Genomic DNA, 22,349 nt, shown 5'->3' on the forward strand with positions numbered 1-22,349 from the left:
CATCCCCCATGCACACGACATGCAGCAGGAGTGGCTAAAATTTTACATCAACTGATAGTACTCACCACACACACAGTCGTGGCATAGGTGAATTCTACAGCATTCACCATGTCATCACTAAGACAGATCAGGCTGGACAAAACACTGACAGCACCACACATCACATACACACATGAAGGCATAAACATGACAACATGGGAGGACACAGGTACCTCCTGGTAGCCATGTATGCATACACTGGCTGGCCAGAGGCAATACATGCAAAAAAAGAGGATGCGAAAACAGTGATAAAATTGACTGAAAAATCATTCTTATATTAGGACTCGATAGACTATAAACTGCTCTGTATTTGCATTGTTTTTACAAACAACAGACTAAACAAATTCAAATTTTGAACCAGTTTTATCATGACATCGCACACAATTTACATAACTGATAAAACACCCATTGAAAATACATCAAAGTCTATGGCAATAAAAATCTCCACCACAATCAAAATCAACATCCTGCCTAGTCAGGTACAAAACTATGATGAATGTCTTTGGAGAAGAAGAAAATAAATGTATCATCACGATCAATAGTATAAACTGATAAGTGGTATCCAAGATCAAGCAAAGGCTACTATAGAAAAAGCCTTAACTAGATTCCACATCCAGAGTTGCATGCAACTTCTCCGTTAGTTCAGACTTGGTGCCCACTTCTTGTTCATGTGGATTTAAACAGCCTCAGGTTTTCATGATTGGGAAAATTGTGCCCCTCGTACCTTAAGAAGAGATTCGTACCCCTGGAACCACGAGAGGAGCTTTGTTTCACTGGCACTCTAACAGGAACTTTGTTCCCCTGGTACTTCAACAATGACCAAGGTATTTTTTTGTACGTTGTAAAAATAGGAGAGCAAAAGCCTACAGCACCTGGGATTCCCAGGCAGTCTCCCATCCAAGTACTAACTAGGCCTAAACCTTTTTGGCTTCTGAGAGCTGATGGGATCAGGTCCTTTCAGGTTGGTATGACCGTAGGCTACACCCATGAGAAGAAAAAGGCCTTAACTAGGTTCCATGTCCAGAGATACACGACACTTTTCCCTGAGTTCAGACTTGGCGCCCACTTCTTGTTCCTGTGGATTTAAACAGCCTCAGGTTTTCATGATTGGAAACCCTGTGCCCCACACTGACCTTAACAAGAGATTTGCATACCTAGAACCATGAGAGGAGCTTGTTTTCACTGGTACCCTAACAGGAACTTCATGCCCCTGGTACTTCAACAATGACCAAGGTATTTTTTTGTACTTTGTAAAAGTAGGAGAGCAAAAGCCTGTAATACCTGGGATTCCCAGGCAGCCTCCCATACAAATACTAACCAGGCCCAAACCTGTTTGGCTTCTTAGAGCTGATGGGATTGGGTCCTTTCAGGTTGGTGTGACCATAGGCTACAGCTGGGAGAAGAAAAAGGCCTTAACTAATTCCATGTGCAGAGTTGCATGCAACTTTTCCCTGAGTTCAGACTTGGCTCCCACTTCTTGTTCATGTGGATTTAAACAGCCCCAGGTTTTCATGATTGGAAACCCTGTGCCCCACATACCTTCAGAAGAGATTCGTACCCCTGGAACCAAAAGAGGAGCTTGGTTTCACTGGTACCCTAAAAGGAACTTCGTGCCCCTAGTACTTCAACAATCACCAAGGTATTTTTTTGTACGTTGTAAAAATAGGAGCACAAAAGCCTACAGCACCTGGGATTCCCAGGCAGTCTCCCATCCAAGTACTAACCAGGCCCAAACCTGTTTGGTTTCTGAGAGCTGACGGGATCAGGTCCTTTCAGGTTGGTATGACCGTAGGCTACAGCAGTGAGAAGAAAAAGGCCTTAACTAGATTCCATGTCTCTCTCTCTCTCGTTTCTCCAGCTTCCTCACTGGAGGTGATGAGCCCAGCTGCTGGAGGCACTGACAGAGCCTGCAACCTCCACCGCTCCACTTAGCCCCACCACCACCACCTGCAGCCATCGAGAAGTTGGCTGGAGCAGCTTCCCTCCCTCACCCACCACCTGCTGACTGTACGAAGCTGAACACACTTTACTGTTGCCTGTACAAAGCTGTACACTCTTTACTATTGCCTGTACAAAGCTTTACACAAATCCAATCTATGTGCTGCCTGAAAGGCAGTCCAAAAGGCTGCCATCACTGTAGAAATGTTTAGTTTTTTTCTATTACTGAATTAAAGAAAACTTTGTTTGCAAATTTATTCTTTTTATTTTTTTATTTCCATCATGACAACACAATACTTAACTATGATAGCACTTTATTGAAAGCCTTCCAAAGTCACAGCCTGGGGGAAATATTAATACCCAAGTACGTGATGTGACCTGTGCATAGAGGGATAGGTGGTTTATAGGCTGCCACATCCCAGCTGTTTCTGTGTAGATGATTTGACTTCATTATTCCCACAGTGGGGAAATTCGGTAATGGAGTAATAGTGCCCCCTCACTAAGTGGATTGTTCAATTATTTTCTCTGCTCAGCATTACTCATTATGGGTGAAGCAAGTGTTATGCCCCGTCTAGGGGTGGCCGAGACATAACATGGGTGTAAATTTTTAGTCCAGTTTTTTCCCCCAGGTCCCAAGCAGCCACAGGATTACGTGAAGCGTTTTCCAGCACTTTAACAATTTATGTATCCACTTTATAACAAGGGATAATCTGAACTAAAAATGCCTTTTGGGTGAGCCAAGGCCAAAACAACAAACAAAACAAAACTATCCGAGGAACGTAGGTAATCATCTAACCTATCCAAACCAAAATCACAAAATCTTACCTTCCTAATCTAACCAAACACACAAGAAAATGGTCAACAGAAATGGCAGCTCAACCCTACCAGCTTCACCACTAGAGATATGCTGAGTCATGAAATCGTAGTGTGCGTGTGGCCGGTTGGATTCTGGGGGGGAATTCCTCCTGCCTCGAGCAATGTCAGGGTTGGCTTGAATTACTGGACGTCATCTGCTGGGGCCCAATCATCCTCAACGCCCGGACACCGTCCACCAGTCCGGATAGTGCACCTGCACACTCATTTGCATACACATTGGCTGCAACTCTCAATCATACAAAAACAAAAGGAAATACACTGGCGCAAAAACACCACTACAACCACAGTCGTAACACAAGTACTGGGGTAAACACGTAAACAAAATTGGAGCCCTATCCTAATCTAGTCTTTGCCTTTCATTTCAAATAAATCACCTATTAGCCAGTCTTGAGTTGCATGACAGATGTATCATTTTTAAACACTAACCATATGTACCTGATACCTCACCCATCATGGGCTCTTTAAATTCAGGTGATTCTAAAGTTACTGGGGATCAACTTCAAGCAAGTTTTGACAGTCAAGGGTGAGCCAGTCATCTACGAACAACTGCAAACTGTTAGACAACACCAGAGTAGGATTTAAAACAAGAACAAACCAACAACTACTGTTGGACCAAGAAAGATCTACTGCTTCATTTATCACCAGTATTTTTTGTTTTTTGGCACCGTGGCCCAACCTGTGAATCATTTTCTTTTTGCTCAGCAAAGTGTGGCCGACGACAGTCTGCGAATGGCCTGCGAAGCTTCCGCTTAAGAGAGGAAGCAGAGAAATGGAACAAGGAAATCAGAGATCTTCTGAAACACAGGGAAGAGTGGAAGAAGAAAATTAGCAACCTGGAGAAACTTGTGGACACCTTCAAGTAGGAGTGCACCAAGCTGGCAAAACAGCTAGAGACAAAGAAAGAGAACAATGCCCAGCTCAGAAGGAGGTGAACAACCTGAACGATCAGCTCGCCCGCAGGGAGAAAAAAAAAACATCAAACGCCAGAAAGAGAATGAGCAACTCGTTGTGCTGGCTGTCCAACAAGGGGTCCTGTGTTGGGACCCTTTCTCTGTTTTAGAGGGTAGACCACCTGAGGAAGACCCATGGACGTGTTGTATTTTTCTAAGTTTTTGTTAGAATATTCAGAAAGCACAGTACTTAACTTTCAGGTGATTATTATTAAACAGACTATATAGGCCCTGTTTCGTTGTGAGTCTGTGAGCAATCAGCACAATGAAGTACGCAGCCGTATCCAGTTGAAGGAACTTTTTGAAGATGTTTGGGATGGTGAAAACATCACAAAAAACCTGGCCCAGACAGAGAGAGATCCTCTTTAGGCTTGATATTTTATCAAGATTCATTTGATGTTGTAAATCCACTGGGGTCAGGACTGGCCATGTATCTCACACTCGCAGACTTGTTGCCACATAATTGTTCAAGTATTGACCAGACGCAATTTGTTCTGCTTTTGTGGAGAACAAGAATTCTAATATTTTGGTCAGATCATGGGATGCCTGTTGAAAGACCTTAAAGACCTTGAGACCAATGGTATAGTTTTACCTGATGGACAGGTCTGCAAAGGAATCTTGCGAGCCATTGCTGGAGATAACCAAGACTCACACAACTTTGGAAGTTTTCTTGAAGATTTCAGTTGCAGCAAGTTCTTCTGTCGATACTGTGACATTGACAAAGATTCCTTTCAAGCAGATCAAGCAAGTTTTTGATCCTCATTTTTTCCTCGTCTTTTTTTTTTTTTCCTGTCTCAGCAACCTGTCAGCGTGCCTGCAGTCTGCCTGACCTGTCCTCTCGTCTTGCCTCGGACTTACCTGATATCCTGTGGAGATCCACAGAGATCACTGTCGACGTCGAGCCTGCTGCTCCGAGTGTCCTGCCTCTGGTTCCTCTTTATCCGCCTCATTGCTGCTCCACCAGTGTGTTTTGGACTCAGCCCCAGCAGGAGATCTCTGCCCTGTCTCTGCCCCTGGTGGTGAACTCTCTCTCTCACACGCTCTCTCACTCTCTCTCTCTCTCTCTGGATCCCTGGACTCCGCATGCCTGTTAAACCCTCCTAGACTCAGACTCACCTTCAGCCTGGAAGACGTCCAGTCTTCCCCCGCATACAAAGTCTCACCTCAGAAGAAACTGCGGATTATACATTCACGCTTCAGCTAAAACTCCTGTTTTCAATTAAACATTCCATTTTATTCTCACCATCTGCCTCTGTGTCTGCTCTTGGATCCACAACCAGCTACCACATAACACTTTCAAGCTTTTCTTTAAGTTCCATCTGAATTTTTTTTTATTGGGTTGGACTGTAGAGGCTCATAATACTCATGATTATCCAGTTGTCGGATGGCCTCTTTGATGTATTGATCTCTACCCCACACTGCTCCCCCTTCATCAGCTCTTTTAATTTTGATGTTTTCATTAGTTGACATAGATTTTAAAGCCTCTGTCTCCTCTTTAGTCAAGTTGTTATCTCCTTTTCTCTTGGATGTAAAGAGTTTGTCCACTTCACATGTCACTTTTTTTTTTTATAGAAAGTATTCAGAGTCTGATTGAATATATTTGGTGTAAATGTGGACTTGGGCTTGAATGCAGTTCTCGTGTCCTGTGGCACATAGCAGCGGGAGGCTGCTGGACTGGAGTTGGTATAATACCAAACTTTCAGCTTCAGGTAATGATGGAACTTGCTTGAAACTCTCTTGTAGTGTTTGTGGTGGTGACAGTGAGATAGAACAGAGACACAGCTGAGGGAAAGTGGAATACCAGAGATGTTAATGACTTGTCCTCTTGGTTTTGCTCCTTGTATATCGACCATAGCTTGGAGCTTTTTCTTGTCCTGCCTCGTCTGCTCTTCTGCTTTGCTGTAGTCGTGTTCTGTCATCTCTCTTGGGTCTGGTCACTAAAAAATCTGTTGAGATTGAGTCTTCCATCCCAGAATGATGCTCATCACTACTCAGTAGTTGAAAGGAAACAATTATTCTCCTTTGTTGCAGGGCTTTGTGGGTATGTCTTTGGTTCTACATGTAGACTTTATTTTCTTTGTAATAAGCTTGATCGCTCTGGAATTCATTCAGTTTTCCGTGTTTTAGCTCTCTGTAGTTTATCCAATCCTTCCTTCAACTCTTTTTCAAAGGGGAGTTGTTGATCTGTGAATCGTGTAGAGATCTCCTCTTTAATTGTGGCTATTTCTCTCTGTTTCACAGTTCTGTTTCTTCAATGAGAAGTAGCATGAGGTCTAGGAAGCATTTGTTCAAGATGGCTTCCCATTTATTTTTAAATTCAGGGTCTCCATTGCCGATAGATGGAAATGTCTTTATTCTTAGTCCTCTTGGTATTATTCTCTTGCTGCAGTTGTCCGATGATGTTGTCATGGGCAGCTGTAGTTTCTCTGAAAACTTTTTAAGCTCTGTGAACAGCTTCTTGGCATCTATATAGCCATGACTGATTTAGTTTTTGATGACTTTTTAATTAATCACCCTTATGAGTGCTTCAGATTTCTTAAGGCTTTCAACTCAGCATGTTATTTTCTTGCTGGGAAATAAATCTCAAATTGAATCGCCAGATCTTTATGATGCAGCTGATAAGGAGTAATGATGTCTGTAAATGTTTGATCTTTATTCCAAAGGTCGGAAGGATCAGATTTCCATGGGGAAGAGCTGAGAGACATGCTATGTTCAGCCATGTTTCTTCTTTCTCTGCTCGGTTTCCTGCTCCAAGCTGCTGATTAACTGCTTCACTCATCGGCTTCACGCGGATTATTCCCTCCATCAGAAGGTAACAATAGTGTCCGTCTTCTTTGTGTCAGCGGCTGTTAAACCGATCTGAGAGCAGCACACAGCTGTAAATTAAAAACTCAAATTCAGCCTGTTGGTCAGTGACCAGAAAAATAGGAACACCTGTGTGGTGTAAATGTAAATATTGTTTAGTTGATTCAACTTCAAATGTTTGACTGTCGACTAAAGTCTGTGTTTCATTTGAAGACTTTATTTTATCGTTGCCTCTGACGTGTCTGTACTCTGATATATATTTAAATTAACCGAAATAATAAATGTGCAATAAAATTCAGTTCAGTACATCAACACCCTGAAAGTGATCACTGATCACAGATTCAGGTTTCTGCTGTAGATCCCGTACAGCGACCGGGTGTTAAAGTGTTTCGGTATAACGACACCAAGATAAATAAAAAGATCAAAATATGCTGATTAGTTCTTTCAAGTGTTGAACATTAAAAGTAAAATATGTCATTGTACTAGATGATTTACAAGTCAGTTAATCTATTTATCACAAACAAGTCAAAATTTGCTTCAGTTAACCCTGAAATACTGTTTACAGTCAGACCCTTCACTGCATGGACCGGGTCATCTTGGACTAGGTCCAAGTGTCCCCTCATCATCAGTCCCCGGACCAGATTTGAAACTAAAAATCAAATTTACATTGTAGATTCATAAAGACCCGATCAGTAATTGATAAATGGTTAATTGATGTTTTAGATGTCAGGGAGACTTTTGGGGATCTTTGGTTGGATTGTGAACTTTAAAACATCAATCAAAACCGCCCAGAGTGATCACTCTATGGGTGAACTTATTAGTTTCAAAGATGGACACCACTCTCTTAAACAAAGGTAATAATGTTTAAAATTTGTAATTTGGTTTCAAACCCTCCTGATGTCAAAACGTCCTTGTGTTGAAGTTATTATTCACCTTGACAGAAAATTGGTGACGTCTGGAGAGACAGTTGGAAGCTTGGACAGATGACATCAGAATAGGAAGGTTTAGTAGATGAATCTGTATCTTCATTGAAAGGAACCCAAACTGTCTTCACACAGAGAGTCAGAAGGACATTCAGAAAGCTCGAGAGGAGGAAGAGTTGTCTGTAACAAGTTTGTCTGCATGACTTGGTCCTACAGTCAGAAACCTCAGAGCAGGCGATCGTGTTTGAGCTGACAATGAAGATTAAATTAAAGAGGCCCACAAGAAGAAAGCGGTCAAAGATCACAAGGGTGGGATCACCTCAGCTCAGCTGATCAAAGGACGTCAGCTTTAGATTCTTTAGTCTCTTTAGTTCAGCAATTCCAGTTTGTTGGAACTGCAGGTTTATGGAAACACACTCGATGTATTCATGTTTCTGTTAGCATTCAACAAAACATACGATCTGCAGTGTTAAAACTGAAAGCTACACATCAGCGTGACGCAGAAAAACTCATTCATGCGTTTGTTACTTCTAGGCTAGATTACTGTAATTCCTTGCTGTTAGGATGTCCAAATTACTCATTAAAAACCCTGCAGCTGATCCAAAATGCTGCAGCAAGAGTACTGACGGGATATAGCAAGAGAGATCATATTTCTCCAGTTCTAGCTTGTCTTCACTGGCTTCCTGTGAAATCAAGAATAGAATTTAAAATTCTCTTGATGACTTACAAAGCACTACATGACCAGGCTCCATCATATCTTAGAGATCTTATAGAACCATATAATCCTAGCAGAGCACTTTGCTCTCAGCATGCTGGTCTACTTGTGGTTCCTAGAGTTTACAGAAGTAGAATGGGAGGCAGAGCTTTCAGTTTTCAGGCTCCTCTCCTGTGGAACTCGCTCCCAGTTTGTGTTCGAGAGGTAGAAACCCTCTCTAGCTTTAAGACTAGACTCAAAACGTTCCTTTTTGATAAACTTGAACCAATGCAGTTATAGGCTGAGGCTGCTGGGGGACCTCGTTACATGCTGAGCTTCTTTTCTTTCCTCCTCCTCTTTAACTGACTCATACCCCACCATCCTTTTCTCTCCCATAGCTTGTGACATACCAGCGAGATGGAATAAATGAGGCTGACAGAGCAGAAGTAATGCAACTTTCTGCCTGCAGCGTCTGTTGTCTCCATTGAGTTCCCCCGCTCGCGTAGTTTCTCTTCTTTCTTTTGCAGATGTCCCGTCATGGAGCTGCATGTCTCTGCCCTGCGCTTGTCATCTCCACCAACAGTACTTCTCTTCTATCTCTATGCTGATCTTTTCTCTCTACACTCTCCTCTCACCCCAACCGGTCGAGGCAGATGGCCGCCCACCTCTGAGCCTGGTTCTGTCTGAGGTTTCTTCCTGTTAAGAGGGAGTTTTTCCTTCCCTCTGTTGGAGGTTTTTCTCCCTTAAAGAGGAGTTTTTTCCCTCCTAGCTTATGTGGGAATTTTTGAATTGTTGGGTTTCTCTGTATAATATTGTAAAGTCTTGCTGTAAGGACTTTAATGTGTTAAGTGCCATGAAATAACCTATGCTGTGATTTGGTGCTATATAAATAAAGTTGAATTTAATTGAATTGTTTCCATCAGGATCCTTCAGCAGAAACCAGATTCTCCTGCACCCAGCTGTGTGTCCATGAAGAGTGATTGGTCCATGGAGAAACCCATTAATTTCAAAGATGGACACCACTCTGTCAAACAAAGGTAATAATGTGAAATATTTGTCATTTAGTATCAAACCCTCCTGATATCATAATGTCTGAACTCATTGATCACTTCACATCGGTCATCAACAGCAGCAAGTAACTGCATGAGATGGTTCTTCAGTTTGAAACATCATGTTCAAGCTGAAGGTGCTCTCCATCCATCTGGTGCATGGTGAAAGTCTGATGAAGCCAAAAGAACCATATTATCTGCAAATAGCAGTAAAGCTGGGATGGTTAGTGATGACCCGGATAGGGACCGAATGGCTGGTAGTTACAGCACTGGAACTCCATATTCCCCCTGTTCCCCTCCCAGAGCAACCATGATGAAGGTGTTCTGTAAGTTCCCACTATTCTGCTGAAGTGATCTTCTCCCACCTCTGCCCATACCTCCTCCTGGATAAGCCGTCGCCTCCCCTTTCCTCTGACTTTATTGTAGCGAGGTCTAGGTTTGCTCCTAAGTTGGCCTGACCAGTTGCCACAGTGCCGATCAGGATGTTGTGCCGCAACCTTAACTCCACCCGTTCAACACCCTCCTGCCCATTTCCAACCTTTTCTGTCCTCGATGCTGGCTAAGGAGAGTTTGATGTCGGCAGAATCTCCATAAAGCAGGACTTCTCTGGCGCGGGTGGCCTTGGACTCCTCTGCCAGACTGCTGAAAGGAAGCTGCAGCTTGTTGTTGTATCCATAAAGGGTGATGCTTCTTTGTCTCCTTGGAAGGCCTAGTCACCTACGCAGGAACTGACTGATCTTCCTTTTGAAGCCCTCCACGGTGGTGATTAGAACCTCATAGATTATGTTCCGACTATGGTCGTAGTGTTATTTTTGTGTATGTGTATTTTTTTGTTTCTGTATGAATGAGAGTTGCGGCAGGTGTGTGTTTATGCAAATGGCTGTGCGGATGCGCAATCCCGATTGATGGAAGGCGTTCTGGCGAAGGTGATCGGGCTCCGGGCAGATGACGTAGAGTATTTCAAACCAAAGAGGACGTTGCTCGGGGCAGGAGGAATTTCCCAAGATCCAACCGGCCACACACACTGCGCAGTTCATGTAATTGTCTATTGTTCGTTGTGGAGCTTGTAGGGGTGAGCTGCCATTTATGTTAACCATTTTCTCCTGTGTTTTGGTTAGGTTAGGGAGATAAGATTTTCTGTTTCTGTTTCATTGATTTTTGGGGAGGTTAGAAAGTATTACGTTCCTAAGATAGTATTGTTTTGTTTGTTGTTTTGGCCTTGGCTCACCCCAAAGGCATTTTAAGTTCAGATTCTCAGTTTGTAAATAGCGTAAATCAATTGTTAATTACCTAAACTGAATTCACGTGATCCTGTGGCTGCTTGGGACCTGGGGAAGACGAAGGCAAAAACTTATATTTATGTTATGTCTCGGCCACCCCTAGACGGGGCATAACAATTAGTAGTGGCCAGAGGAGGTTAGGCAGGATACCATGTTGATATATCCAGGCCTTGAATTTTAGGGGAAGCCCTGTCTTGTCCACTGCGGAGAGCCAAGCATTGAGATCGTCACTCATTGCTTGGCGCGCTGCTGTGTCCTTCAGGTCGCTGGTAAAGCGCTTCCCCAGGCTCTTGACTGGGCCCTGTTACTGATGGAATTTGGGTGTCTCAGAGGGAGAAGTGGAACTTATCAGTTACTCTCCCTTCCCTGAGGACCAGAGATGTGGATTTTGAAGGCTGAGCAGCTCTAGCCCTTGGAGGAGCCACCTGCATCCTGGCACTGATGTTGTCATTTCTGTAAGGTCGTCCATGAATGGAGGTTGCCAGATTTGGACAAGGGACCTCTGCACTCCACTTCTGTCGACTTCCTGAGCAGTTAGTCATGGCCAGTGCAAACAGGGATACTGAAATTGTGCAGCCAGTGATAATCCTCTTTTGTAGGCGATGCCAATGTAGATGTCAAAATTCCCAGAGGACACTCTTAGACTAAAGGTGTTGTAGTAGTAGTAGGAGGAGGAGGTACATATATATATATGGGGTAATCCCACCAGGCCAGGTGTCAGCCATCACTCCTACTGAGCCACTCCCAAGATCAGGCAATTCATGACCACATGTCACAAGTCACATTGTCACATTGTGGCAATGTGCAGCACATTGTATTAACTCCTATAGAAAACAGAGTAAAATAAGTAACAAGTAAAATACCACTGATGTCCTGTGCACCTTCAAATTAAGTGTTACATTTTTACTCGACCTGTATTCGGCCAGCTGATTGTTAAGGTTATTGTGATGCTGATTGCACTGGCTCTCTACATTTCAGAATGGATTTAAAGATTGTATTACTCATTTTTAAAGCACATTGACACTTGACATTTCATCCTGGTTTGTAACTATTGCGCATCTGATCCAAACCGCTATTTGTTAGAGTCTGGAGAGTTGATGATGTTCCAATAACTAAACTCACCATTATTCACAGGGCGAGTTTTGTGTGAATTTTTTTTATTTTTTTTATCAAAAAGCAGCAACAGAGAATCTCCTGCACATCACCTGCAGTGTTTAATCCAAAGGTTGATAAAAGTCTGATGATCAAAGGTGAAAATATGAAATACTGGCATCTAACTGGATTAGTAATTTGAAATGGATATTTTGTCTTCCTGTTCAACTTCTTTCAGAAGCCGTTGGGTGTCTTGGTAACTAAAAACATGAAATCTCTTTACTTTATGTTTCTGGATTAATCCTGACCAAACATCTTCTGTTTTTATGTTTACTTTATAGAGTTTATCAGCAGAACTCAGACGTTCCCGGATCAAACCTGGACTCCATATTTCTGGTGTGTAAAAATACAAACTAAATACTGAATTACCAAAACATTCTCCCGGCTGCACTCTATAGACCAGCAGGATTTTAAGTCCATATTTAAAATGATCTGATACCTTCTATGCATTAAAGTTGATATATTTCTCTGTTTCAGCTGCTGGAGGAAAACATTATCAGTTTTGTAAAGAATGAGCTGAAGAAGATGCAGAAAATTCTGAGACCAGATTACCCAGAATACTTGGAGAGTCGGCGTAAGGATGAGGAGGTGTTGGAGGGTGAGGATGAAGAGCAGAGGAGGAGCAGACAGTCATTTCTGAAGATCACACAGCACTTCCTGAGGAGACTGAAGCAGGAGGAGCTGGCTGACCGTCTGCAGAGCAGTAAGAGGATTTTAACAGCTGGAACATGATGGAAAGAGGAAACATGGGAGAAACTTAGATTTCCAAACTCTGCTGTTAATACGATGTAAACATCTTCATCAGATCTGTGAATTCTTCTGAACTGAAAACAGTCATAAACGGTTTGTCCACAACTGATGTGCAGAATTGATTTCATGGAGAAAGAAATATTTAAAATGTTAAAAAGTTTATCGTAGCATGTCTGTGCTACCGTGGGGGTTCCTCGGAGACACAACACGACCTGCTGAGCCACAAAGTTCGGTTTATGGTTTCGTTTAATGTTAAACCCACACTTGCTGAACGCACACTGGCTGCACACGATGCCGGCGCTCTCCTGCCCTGCCTCCGAGCGTCCGTTCCTTCGCTGCTTCTCCTTCCTCCTCCTCACCATATAAAAGGAGAGAAACTAATCCCCCGATTCAGTTCAGCTGCGGCAATTATCCTCCTTCCGGCACTGTTCCCTGAACCACTCCATCACTGTCTCCCCCCTGCAGCTGAGCTAACCACGGCCCGCCACCACATAACCCCACCGCCCGACTTAGGCCAGGGAGCCATCTGGCCTAACCTACTCCCTCCCCTTAAGAACGGGAGAGGAAGTCAGCCACGGCCATCTGCGCCCCCAGCCTATGGACCACCTTGAAGTTAAAAAGCTGTAATGCCAGATACCACCGAGTGATCCGGGCGTTGGTATCCTTCATGCGGTGGAGCCACTGCAGCGGAGCGTGGTCCGAACAGAGGGTGAATGGGCGTCCCCAGGAGGTAGTAACGCAGGGAGTCGACCGCCCACCGGCCTCCCTCTCCGACAGTTTTCGGCTGATGTAAAGAACAGGGCAGTCAACCCCCCACACTTCCTGGGACAAAACAGCCCCCAGCCCTCTGTCCGACGCATTAGTCTGCAAAGTAAAGGGGAGAGAGAAGTTAGGTGTGTGAAGGAGCGGTTCCCCACAGAGAGCCTGTTTTACCCTCTCAACCGCCCACTGGCACTGCTCCGTCCACGGGACCGGATCCGAGGCACCTTTCCGGGTCAGGTCAAGGGGCTGGTCAACCGTCTGTAATACCCCGCCAGTCCCAAACAGCAGTTCAAAGGGAGAAAATCCCGTAGAGGCCTGGGGGACCTCCCGCACTGCAAACAACAGAGGATCAAGCCATTTATCCCAATTATGTTCATCGTCGTGTATAAATTTACGAATCATGGACTTTAAAGTCTTATTCAGACGCTCCACAAGCCCGTCAGTCTGTGGGTGATAAACACTGGTCCGAATAGACTTAATGCCCAGTAATCCATAAAGTTCTCTCAGTGTTCGCGACATGAACTGGGTGCCCTGGTCAGTCAGAATCTCTTTTGGGATTCTGACTCGGGAGATGACCTGAAACAGAGCCTGCGCAATGGCACTGCCTCGGGATATCGTGTTGCAGTGTCGGCCAACCTCGCGTTGCCGCTGGGCACAGCACACATCCCGCATGTCCCTGCTGGTCGTGAATGCACCCCCGCACTCTGCCCCATTAACTTATGAAACCCAGGCCAATCTGTTCCCATGATTAGGGGGTGCATAAGGCAGGAGCTAACCGCTACCTTCACTTTATGTTTTTTCCCCCCGTATCTAATTTCTACGGCCACCACCGGATAATCGTGAATATCCCCATGTACACACTTAATTCTCACCCACGATGCATTAACCGATGCCCCGGACCGAACCAGGCTCTGGTGGATCAGCGACTGCATGCAGCCCGAATCCACCATCGCCTGGTGTGTACCCCCCTGGATCCTTACCAGAACGCGATACGTCGTTCCTGGGCCGGGGAGGATGTGGAGGCCCGGCAACCCAAACCGTCTGTCCCACCTCCATCAATGGACACTCCCTCCAGTAGTGTCCGGGCTGCCCACACCTCCAACATTCCTGCCCTGGTGGTTGAGGACACCCCCTGTAGGTTGGGAAGTGTGCTGGCCGAGGAATCAGTGAACCGCCTGATCGCGCTGCATTGCCGCGATCCCGCCCAGCATCTGTACCAGCACAACGATCGGCTGCATCGTCGTCTCACTCTGCTGTCCGCCTGTCTCCATGCCCCACATTGGGCACTAAGTGTAGCACGTCTGAGCTACCGTGGGGGTTCCTCGGAGACACAACACGACCCGCTGAGCCACAAAGTTCAGTTTATGGTTTTGTTTATTGTTAAACCCACACTTGCTGAACACACACTGGCTGAATACGATGCCGGCGCTCTCCTGCCCTGCCTCCGAGCGTCCGTTCCTTCGCTGCTTCTCCTTCCTCCTCCTCACCAGGTCCTGCTCACTTATAAAAGGAGAGAAACCAATCCCCTGATTCAGTTCAGCTGCGCCAATTATCCTCCTCCCGCCACCGTTCCCTGAACCACTCCATCACTCTCTCCCCCCTGCAGCTGAGCTAACCACGCCCCGCCACCACATTTATCTTCTGGTTTACTGAGATATTCACTTCATTCGTTTGTTTGTTTGTTTGTTTAGGAACTGATGTGTCAGAGTGTCGACAACATCTTCAAACCAACCTGAGGAAGAAGTTCCAGAGTGTGTTTGAGGGGATTTCTAAAGCAGGAAACCGAACCCTTCTGAATGAGATCTACACAGAGCTGTACATCACAGAGGGAGGGACTGCAGAGGTCAATGATGAACATGAGGTCAGACAGATTGAAACAACATATAGGAAACCAGACAGACCAGAAACAACCATCAGACAAGAAGACATCTTTAAAGGCTCACCTGGAAGAGATGAACCAATCAGAACAGTGCTGACAAAGGGAGTGGCTGGCATCGGGAAGACAGTGTTAACACAGAAGTTCACTCTGGACTGGGCTGAAGACAAAACCAACCAGGACATCCAGTTCATGTTTCCATTCACTTTCAGAGAGCTGAATGTGCTGAAAGAGAAAAAGTTCAGTTTGGTTGAACTCGTTCATCTCTTCTTCACTGAAACCAAAGCAGCAGGAATCTGCAGCTTTGAACACTTCCAGGTTGTGTTTATCTTTGATGGTCTGGATGAGTGTCGACTTCCTTTGGACTTCCACAACAATGAAATCCTGACTGATGTGACAGAGTCCACCTCAGTGGATGTGCTGCTGACAAACCTCATCAGGGGGAAACTGCTTCCCTCCGCTCGCCTCTGGATAACCACACGACCTGCAGCAGCCAATCAGATCCCTGCTCAGTGTGTTGACATGGTGACAGAAGTCAGAGGGTTCACTGACCCACAGAAGGAGGAGTATTTCAGGAGGAGATTCAGAGATGAGGAGCAGGCCAGCAGCATCATCTTCCACATCAAGACATCCAGAAGCCTCCACATCATGTGCCACATCCCAGTCTTCTGCTGGATCGCTGCTACAGTTCTGGAGGATGTGTTGAAAAGCAGAGACAGACGAAAGCTGCCCAAGACCCTGACTGAGATGTTTATCCACTTCCTTGTGGTTCAAGCCAAAGTGAAGCAGGTCAAGTATGATGGAGGAGCTGAGACAGATCCACACTGGAATAAAAGGAGCAAGAAGATGATTGAGTGTCTGGGAAAACTGGCTTTTGAGCAGCTGCAGAAAGGAAACCTGATCTTCTATGAATCCGACCTGATAGATTGTGGCATCGATATTAGAGCGGCCTCAGTGTACTCGGGAGTGTTCACCCAGATCTTTAAAGAGGAGAGCGGGCTGTACCAGGACAAGGTGTTCTGCTTCATCCATCTGAGCGTTCAGGAGTTTCTGGCTGCTCTTCATGTCCATCTGATCTTCATCAAATCTGCTCTCAACCTGCTGGAAGAACAAATAAGATTCAGGTGGTCTATAATGTTTAGAGAGAAACCTGATCCAACATTTTTCTACCAGAGTGCTGTGGACGAGGCCTTAAGAAGTCCAAATGGACACCTGGACTTGTTCCTTCGCTTTCTCCTGGGTCTTTCACTGCACACCAATCAGACTCTTCTACGAGGCCTGCTGACACAGACAGGAAGTAGCTCACAGACCAATCAGGAAACAGTCCTGTACATCAAGGAGAAGATTAGTGAGAATCTGTCTGCAGAGAGAAGCATCAATTTGTTCTCACTGTCTGAATGAACTGAATGATGGTTCTCTAGCGGAAGAGATCCAACAGTCCCTGAGATCAGGACGTCTCTCCACAGATGTACTGTCTCCTGCCCAGTGATCAGCTCTGGTCTTCATCTTACTGTCATCAGAAGAAGATCTGGATGTGTTTGATCTGAAGAAACACTGTGCTTCAGAGGAGGCTCTTCTGAGGCTGCTGCCAGTGGTCAAATCCTCCAACGAAGCTCTGTACGAGGATTTATGAACCATTTCACATGTTTCATTTTGAATTTACAAATAAAACAGTTTGTGTTCATTGTTCATTCTTCTCTAGGCTGACTGGCTGTAACTTGTCAGAGAGAAGCTGTGAAGCTCTGTCCTCAGTTCTCAGCTCCCAGTCATCCTATCTGAGAGAGCTGGATCTGAGTAACAAACAAGTTGCAGGATGCAGGAGTGAAGCTGCTGTCTGCTGGTTTGGAAAGTCCATACTGTAAACTGGAGACTCTCAGGTCAGGATTCAACTAATCCATCAAACTGTGACATTTACTTATAATTTAATAAATTGTCTGTTTCTTTCAAGTCAGAAATCTTTATTAAAATCTACCTGCATTATTGCTGGTTTATTGTTATTAAAACAGTGTACAATTGAATACATATAGAGTAACAACCTAACTAAATTTTTCATACCAGTAGTTTCAGTGATGTCAGGTTGACTGGCAAACACAAACACTGAGAGACAAATGTGGGGTAGCTAGTTGTTAGCCAAAGAAAAAGAAAAGTTATAATTCAAGAAGTGTTCTTAAATCATATCAAGATTAAGATGAATTGGGTCAAATGTGTCATTTTTCTTTTCAGGCTGACTGGCTGTAACCTGTCAGAGAGAAGCTGTAAAGTTCTATCCTCAGTTCTCAGCTCCCAGTCCTCCAGTCTGACAGAGCTGGACCTGAGTAACAACAACCTGCAGGATTCAGGACTGAAGCTGCTGTCTGCTGGTGTGGAGAGTCCACACTGTAAACTGGAGACTCTCAGGTCAGGATTCAACTAATCCATCCAACTGAAGTTGCAGAGTCATTTACCTCTGATTAAACAAATGTTCTGTTTCTTTCAAAACAGAAATCTTTTTAAAAATAAACCTGCATTGTTGTAGTTTTATTGTCATTAAATCAGTTTTTTCAATTAAATACATGTACAGTAACAACCTACCTAAATGTTTCATCCCCGTAATGTCGGTGATTTCAGGTTGACTGAAAAACAAAAACATGGAGGGACAAATGTGGGGTAGCTGGTTATTAGCCAAAAACTACATTTTTCTTTTTTTTTATAATTCAAGAAATGTTCTTCAATCGTATCAAGATGAAGATAAATTCGGTCAAATGTGTAAATTTTCTTTTCAGGCTGACTGGCTGTAACCTGACAAAAAGGAGCTATAAAGCTCTGTCATCAGTTCTCAGCACCCAGTCCTCCAGTCTGAGAGAGCTGGACCTGAGTAACAACAACCTGCAGGATTCAGGAATGAAGCTGCTGCCAGCAGGAATGGCGAGTCCACACTGTAAACTGGAGATGCTCAGGTCAGGATTCAACTAATCCATCCAACTGAAGTTGCAGAGTCATTTACCTCTGATTTAACAAATTTTCAGTTTCTTTTTAAACAGAAATCTTAGTTTTTAAATCAACCTGCATTGTTGTTGTTTTATTGTCATTAAATCAGTGTTCAATAAAATACATGTACAGTAACAACCTAACTAAACATTTTATACCAGTAGCGTTAGTGATGTCAGTTTGACTGAAAAACACAAACATGCAGCGACAAATATGGGGTAGCTAGTTATTAGCCAAAGAAAATATAATTTATTTTATAATTGAAGACATGTTCTTAAATCATATCAAGATTAAGATAAATAGGGTCAAATGTGTACATTTTCTTTTCAGGCTGACTGGCTGTAACTTGTCAAAGAGAAGCTATGAAGTTCTGTCCTCAGTTCTCAGCTCCCAGTCCTCCAGTCTGAGAGAGCTGGACCTGAGCAACAACGAGCTGCAGGATTCAGGAGTGAAGCTACTGTCTGCTGGTTTGGAGAGTCCACACTGTAAACTGGAGACCCTCAGGTCAGGAAACAGCTGGTTGTTGAACAGTTGCTGCAGATGTTTGACATCTGTAGGATTTTCCTTCCTGTTTCTGGTGTTCATGATATTTTTCTGACTCCAGTCTGTCAGGTTGTTTGATCTCAGAGAAAGGCTGTGCTTCTCTGGCTCCAGCTCTGAGCTCCAACCCCTCCTATCTGAGAGAGCTGGACCTGAGTTACAATCATCCAGGAGACTCAGGAGTGAAGCTACTGTCTGCTGGCCTGGAGGATCCTCACTGGAGACTGGACACTCTCGGGTATGGAGAGACAACCAGAGCTCACACATTGTCTCATTGATTTGACTTCATGTGTTGTTGCTCAGGTCCATCATTATGACGGATGACTTGTTTCTCGTGTCTGTTCAGAGGGGTGAGGAGGTCTGAGTTAGGAAACATGTGGATCCTCAGAAGTCTTTAATCAAATGGAAACACCTGTTCATTCGAAACATTGTGAAGTTGGTGTTAAATCCTTCTCATCTTTAACCATGTTAGCAGCCTGGCTGTAGGGACGACAGTGTTCATCATTCGATCCACGACTATGGTCCAAACTGATTCATCTCAACAACTACTAAACATAATGAGATTAATTTATGTTCAGACATTTATGATCCCCAGAGGATGAACCCACTAGATTTACACTTTTAGTATTTATTGAAGTATCTCAACAACTATTGATAGTATGATTACCATAAAAACATGCAGCAGATATCCACACTGCAGATAGAATCAACCTCAGTTGTTCTTTTATGAAGTTCTAAAATCGAGTCCATTTTATTTTTCAGTCCAAAGTTACAACTTTTCCTCCCAGAGTCTCTACAGCTGACTCCCTCCATCATTAGACACTCAACTGTGAACATGTAAATTACACAAACCAACCAAGTGGGGTGGTTGGACTGATCTGTGAACAGTCTGAAAATAGTTCAGCTGTTCAGGTGAATGTTGGTCAAACTGTTCATTTTAAGGGACAACATGCAGAGACCAATATTTTACATGTGGGAGGACATCAATAAAAACAGGGCAGATCAGTGGAGACTGTGCTCTCTGATTATTTCTACATCACTTCTTCAGGTGTTTTCCTCAGACAGCAGTGAAACCATCAGAGACAGTTGACACTGATGAGTTTCAGCCTGTTTCCGTGTCTCACTGACAAACTGCTTCAAGTTGAACAGCAGTTAGGACTCCTGTTGGATAGAAAATCATTCTGATTGTTTCTTCCTCCAGAGTGGACCATGGTGGAGAGGAGAGGTTAAAACCTGGTGTGAGGAAGTGTAAGTTTGACTGATACACAAGAGACTCCTAACAATAAGTATCATCATTAAATGTTATATGAATGAACAACATAACAGTAAATAATGAAAGAATAAAGCCATCAGATGTGTCAGATGATAAACTGCAGCTGTGCCGTGTCTTTTTCTCTCCATCAGATTTCTGTAAACTTGAACTGGACACAAACTCAGAAAACAGAAACCTCAAACTGTCTGACAACAACAGGAAGGTGACACTGGTGGAAGAGTATCAGCCATATCCTGATCATCCAGACAGATTTGACTGCTGGCGTCAGCTGCTGTGTAGAACTGGTTTGACTAGTCGCTGTTACTGGGATGTTGAGTGGAGAGGAGAGGTTCATATAGCAGTGAGTTACAGAGGAATCAGAAGGAGAGGAGACTGCGATGAGTGCTGGTTTGGAGGGAACGATCAGTCCTGGAGTCTGATCTGCTCTGATGGTGTCATTTACAAAGTCTGTCACAATAACAAAAAAACACGAATCTCCTCCTCCTCCTGCTCCTCCTCCTCCTCCTCTGTCTCTAACAGAGTAGCAGTGTATGTGGACTGTCCTGCTGGCACTCTGTCCTTCTATAGAGTCTCCTCTGACACTCTGATCCACCTCCACACCTTCAACACCACATTCACTGAACCTCTGTATCCTGGATTTGGATTCTGGTTTGATGGTTCCTCAGTGTCTCTGTGTTCTCTGTAGGAGGAAGAGTCTGTAGAAGTGAAAGCAGCTTCAGCTCTGAGCTTCAAAATGGTGGAAGTTTCTCTTTGGTTCACAGTTGGATCACTGATTGTGATGTCAGAATATGTTTTGTGTCAGAAGTATTGAAATTATCTCCTCACCTCTGAACTTTGACCTTCATTTCCATCTGGGCAAATGAAGGTCAAACTGAGCTCTTTGGCTGCTAAACATCAGCAGATTCTGGAAACATGCTGAAAGACAGCCAGAAAATAACTTTTAAATATGTCATAAATCCTGTTGAAATGTTTTCTGTGTTTTAGTTGATGAGAAAAAACGTAAACGTGCTCCGATATTTGAAGAAAAGTTCATTTAATGTCCGTTTGCTGCAGGGGTTGTGTTTAATATGTTGTTTGAACAAACTCAGTCCACCCCTGTGTGATGTCCCTGAAAGGTTCTGGTTCTGTTCTGCTTCTTAATGTCAGAAAACATCACCCACCAGTTTGTGAACTGACGTTTTAAAACCTCCATTATGACATTCAGCCATTGCCATCTCGGCCAGAAGTGACCATATTTGGACAAGCTGAGGAGAAGTGAGGCGTCTAACGGAGACAGACAACACAATGCCCCGCCCACCAATACATGACTTCCTCCCAGGCCCGTCAATCAAACAGACACGCCTCCAGGCATAGAAATATTCAAGGAATTAACTACTGTCCGTTCTGTCATTATCACCTACAACCTGATGTCATCACTTGCGTGTCAACCTACGTCTTGTCGACTAAAACTACTCTAGTACGGTAACTAGCTAGTTCAACCTTTCAGGAGAAATGTCTGGGACAGCTACACAACACGTAGCATGCAGCACCTCGCAGAAGTCACAATATATTTAGAGCGACTAAATCCTCATCAAGTCATTCTTGTTTGTATCTTTCTCTTCTTTCCATATAAAGTTGTTTTTAAATAATTAAACTTAGCAACAGAGTTCACTTTATTCTGTCTGTCCGTCCGTCCATTTATTTATTTATTGAGGTCGTAAAACTGACATCAGACCTAAGAACATTTTCCCGGCTTGTTCCAGTGATGAGCTCTCAGCAGTTTCTCCACAGTTCTCAGAAACGTTTGCTAAACAGTTGTTGAAGCTAAACGAAGCGACATTAAAACAGATTTTACTACATATTGGAGTTATTTCATGGTCCTGTCTTCCGTTTGTTGTAGGAAACGGTAAATACCGGGATGTCCGCTTTCTTCCACTCACGTAAGGTAACTGAAGCCCATGCACACACATGCGCACAGAGTTGGCGGTCATCCCACGGTGACCTCTGACCCTGCCCACATCAGGCAGATGTTAGAGGACGCCGCCGGTGCGCCATTTAAGCAGGAGTCGGCATGGGCGAATTTTCTATGTTGGATGGTCAAAACTGCACAACAAAGCAATAGGAGGAACCTGACAGATGATCCTGTCACAAAGGCATGTCTGTCAGATCAAAAGAGGAGTGCGAACGGGATGAAAGAAATAGGGCGGTTTAAAGTAATGAGCACTAATCCATGTTGTCCGGGGCATCAGCACCTGGTAGGGTCTCCCAATGCAAACTCGTCTCAGGTTACAGCCCAGACTAAGAGTGGTTTCAAGACACTTTGTGTGGACAATTTCACTGAAAACAGTCTCAAGTCTCACTTTCTCAGCCTAATGTAAAACTGCATCACAGCAACACGGCTAAAACTAAGTGTTTATGAACAAGTATCTTACTCAGAACTTTGGCAAATGGGATACACTACATGGCCAAAGTGGTTTCAAGTCAGTTTCTGTCTGC

At 44.1% G+C, this 22,349-nt stretch overlaps 1 non-coding gene and 3 pseudogenes across 1 annotated transcript; 1 reads left to right on the plus strand and 3 right to left on the minus strand.

The window, feature by feature from the left end:
• Positions 1 to 899: 899 nt before the first annotated feature.
• On the minus strand, positions 900 to 1,018 carry LOC138208594 (5S ribosomal RNA; annotated as a pseudogene).
• Positions 1,019 to 1,308: 290 nt separating this feature from the next.
• On the minus strand, positions 1,309 to 1,427 carry LOC138208595 (5S ribosomal RNA; annotated as a pseudogene).
• A 287-nt stretch (positions 1,428 to 1,714) lies between these two features.
• LOC138208593 (5S ribosomal RNA) lies at positions 1,715 to 1,833 on the minus strand. The gene has a single exon (XR_011179111.1). It is a non-coding gene; the product is annotated as a 5S ribosomal RNA (ribosomal RNA).
• Positions 1,834 to 9,137: 7,304 nt separating this feature from the next.
• On the plus strand, positions 9,138 to 20,559 carry LOC138208554 (NACHT, LRR and PYD domains-containing protein 3-like; annotated as a pseudogene).
• The last annotated feature ends 1,790 nt before the right edge of the window (positions 20,560 to 22,349 follow it).

Source organism: Embiotoca jacksoni, unplaced genomic scaffold (genome assembly GCF_022577435.1).
Source record: "Embiotoca jacksoni isolate LCO1_2020_lvr unplaced genomic scaffold, fEmbJac1.0.p SCAF_39, whole genome shotgun sequence".
In the NCBI taxonomy this organism is placed as follows: domain Eukaryota; kingdom Metazoa; phylum Chordata; class Actinopteri; family Embiotocidae; genus Embiotoca; species Embiotoca jacksoni.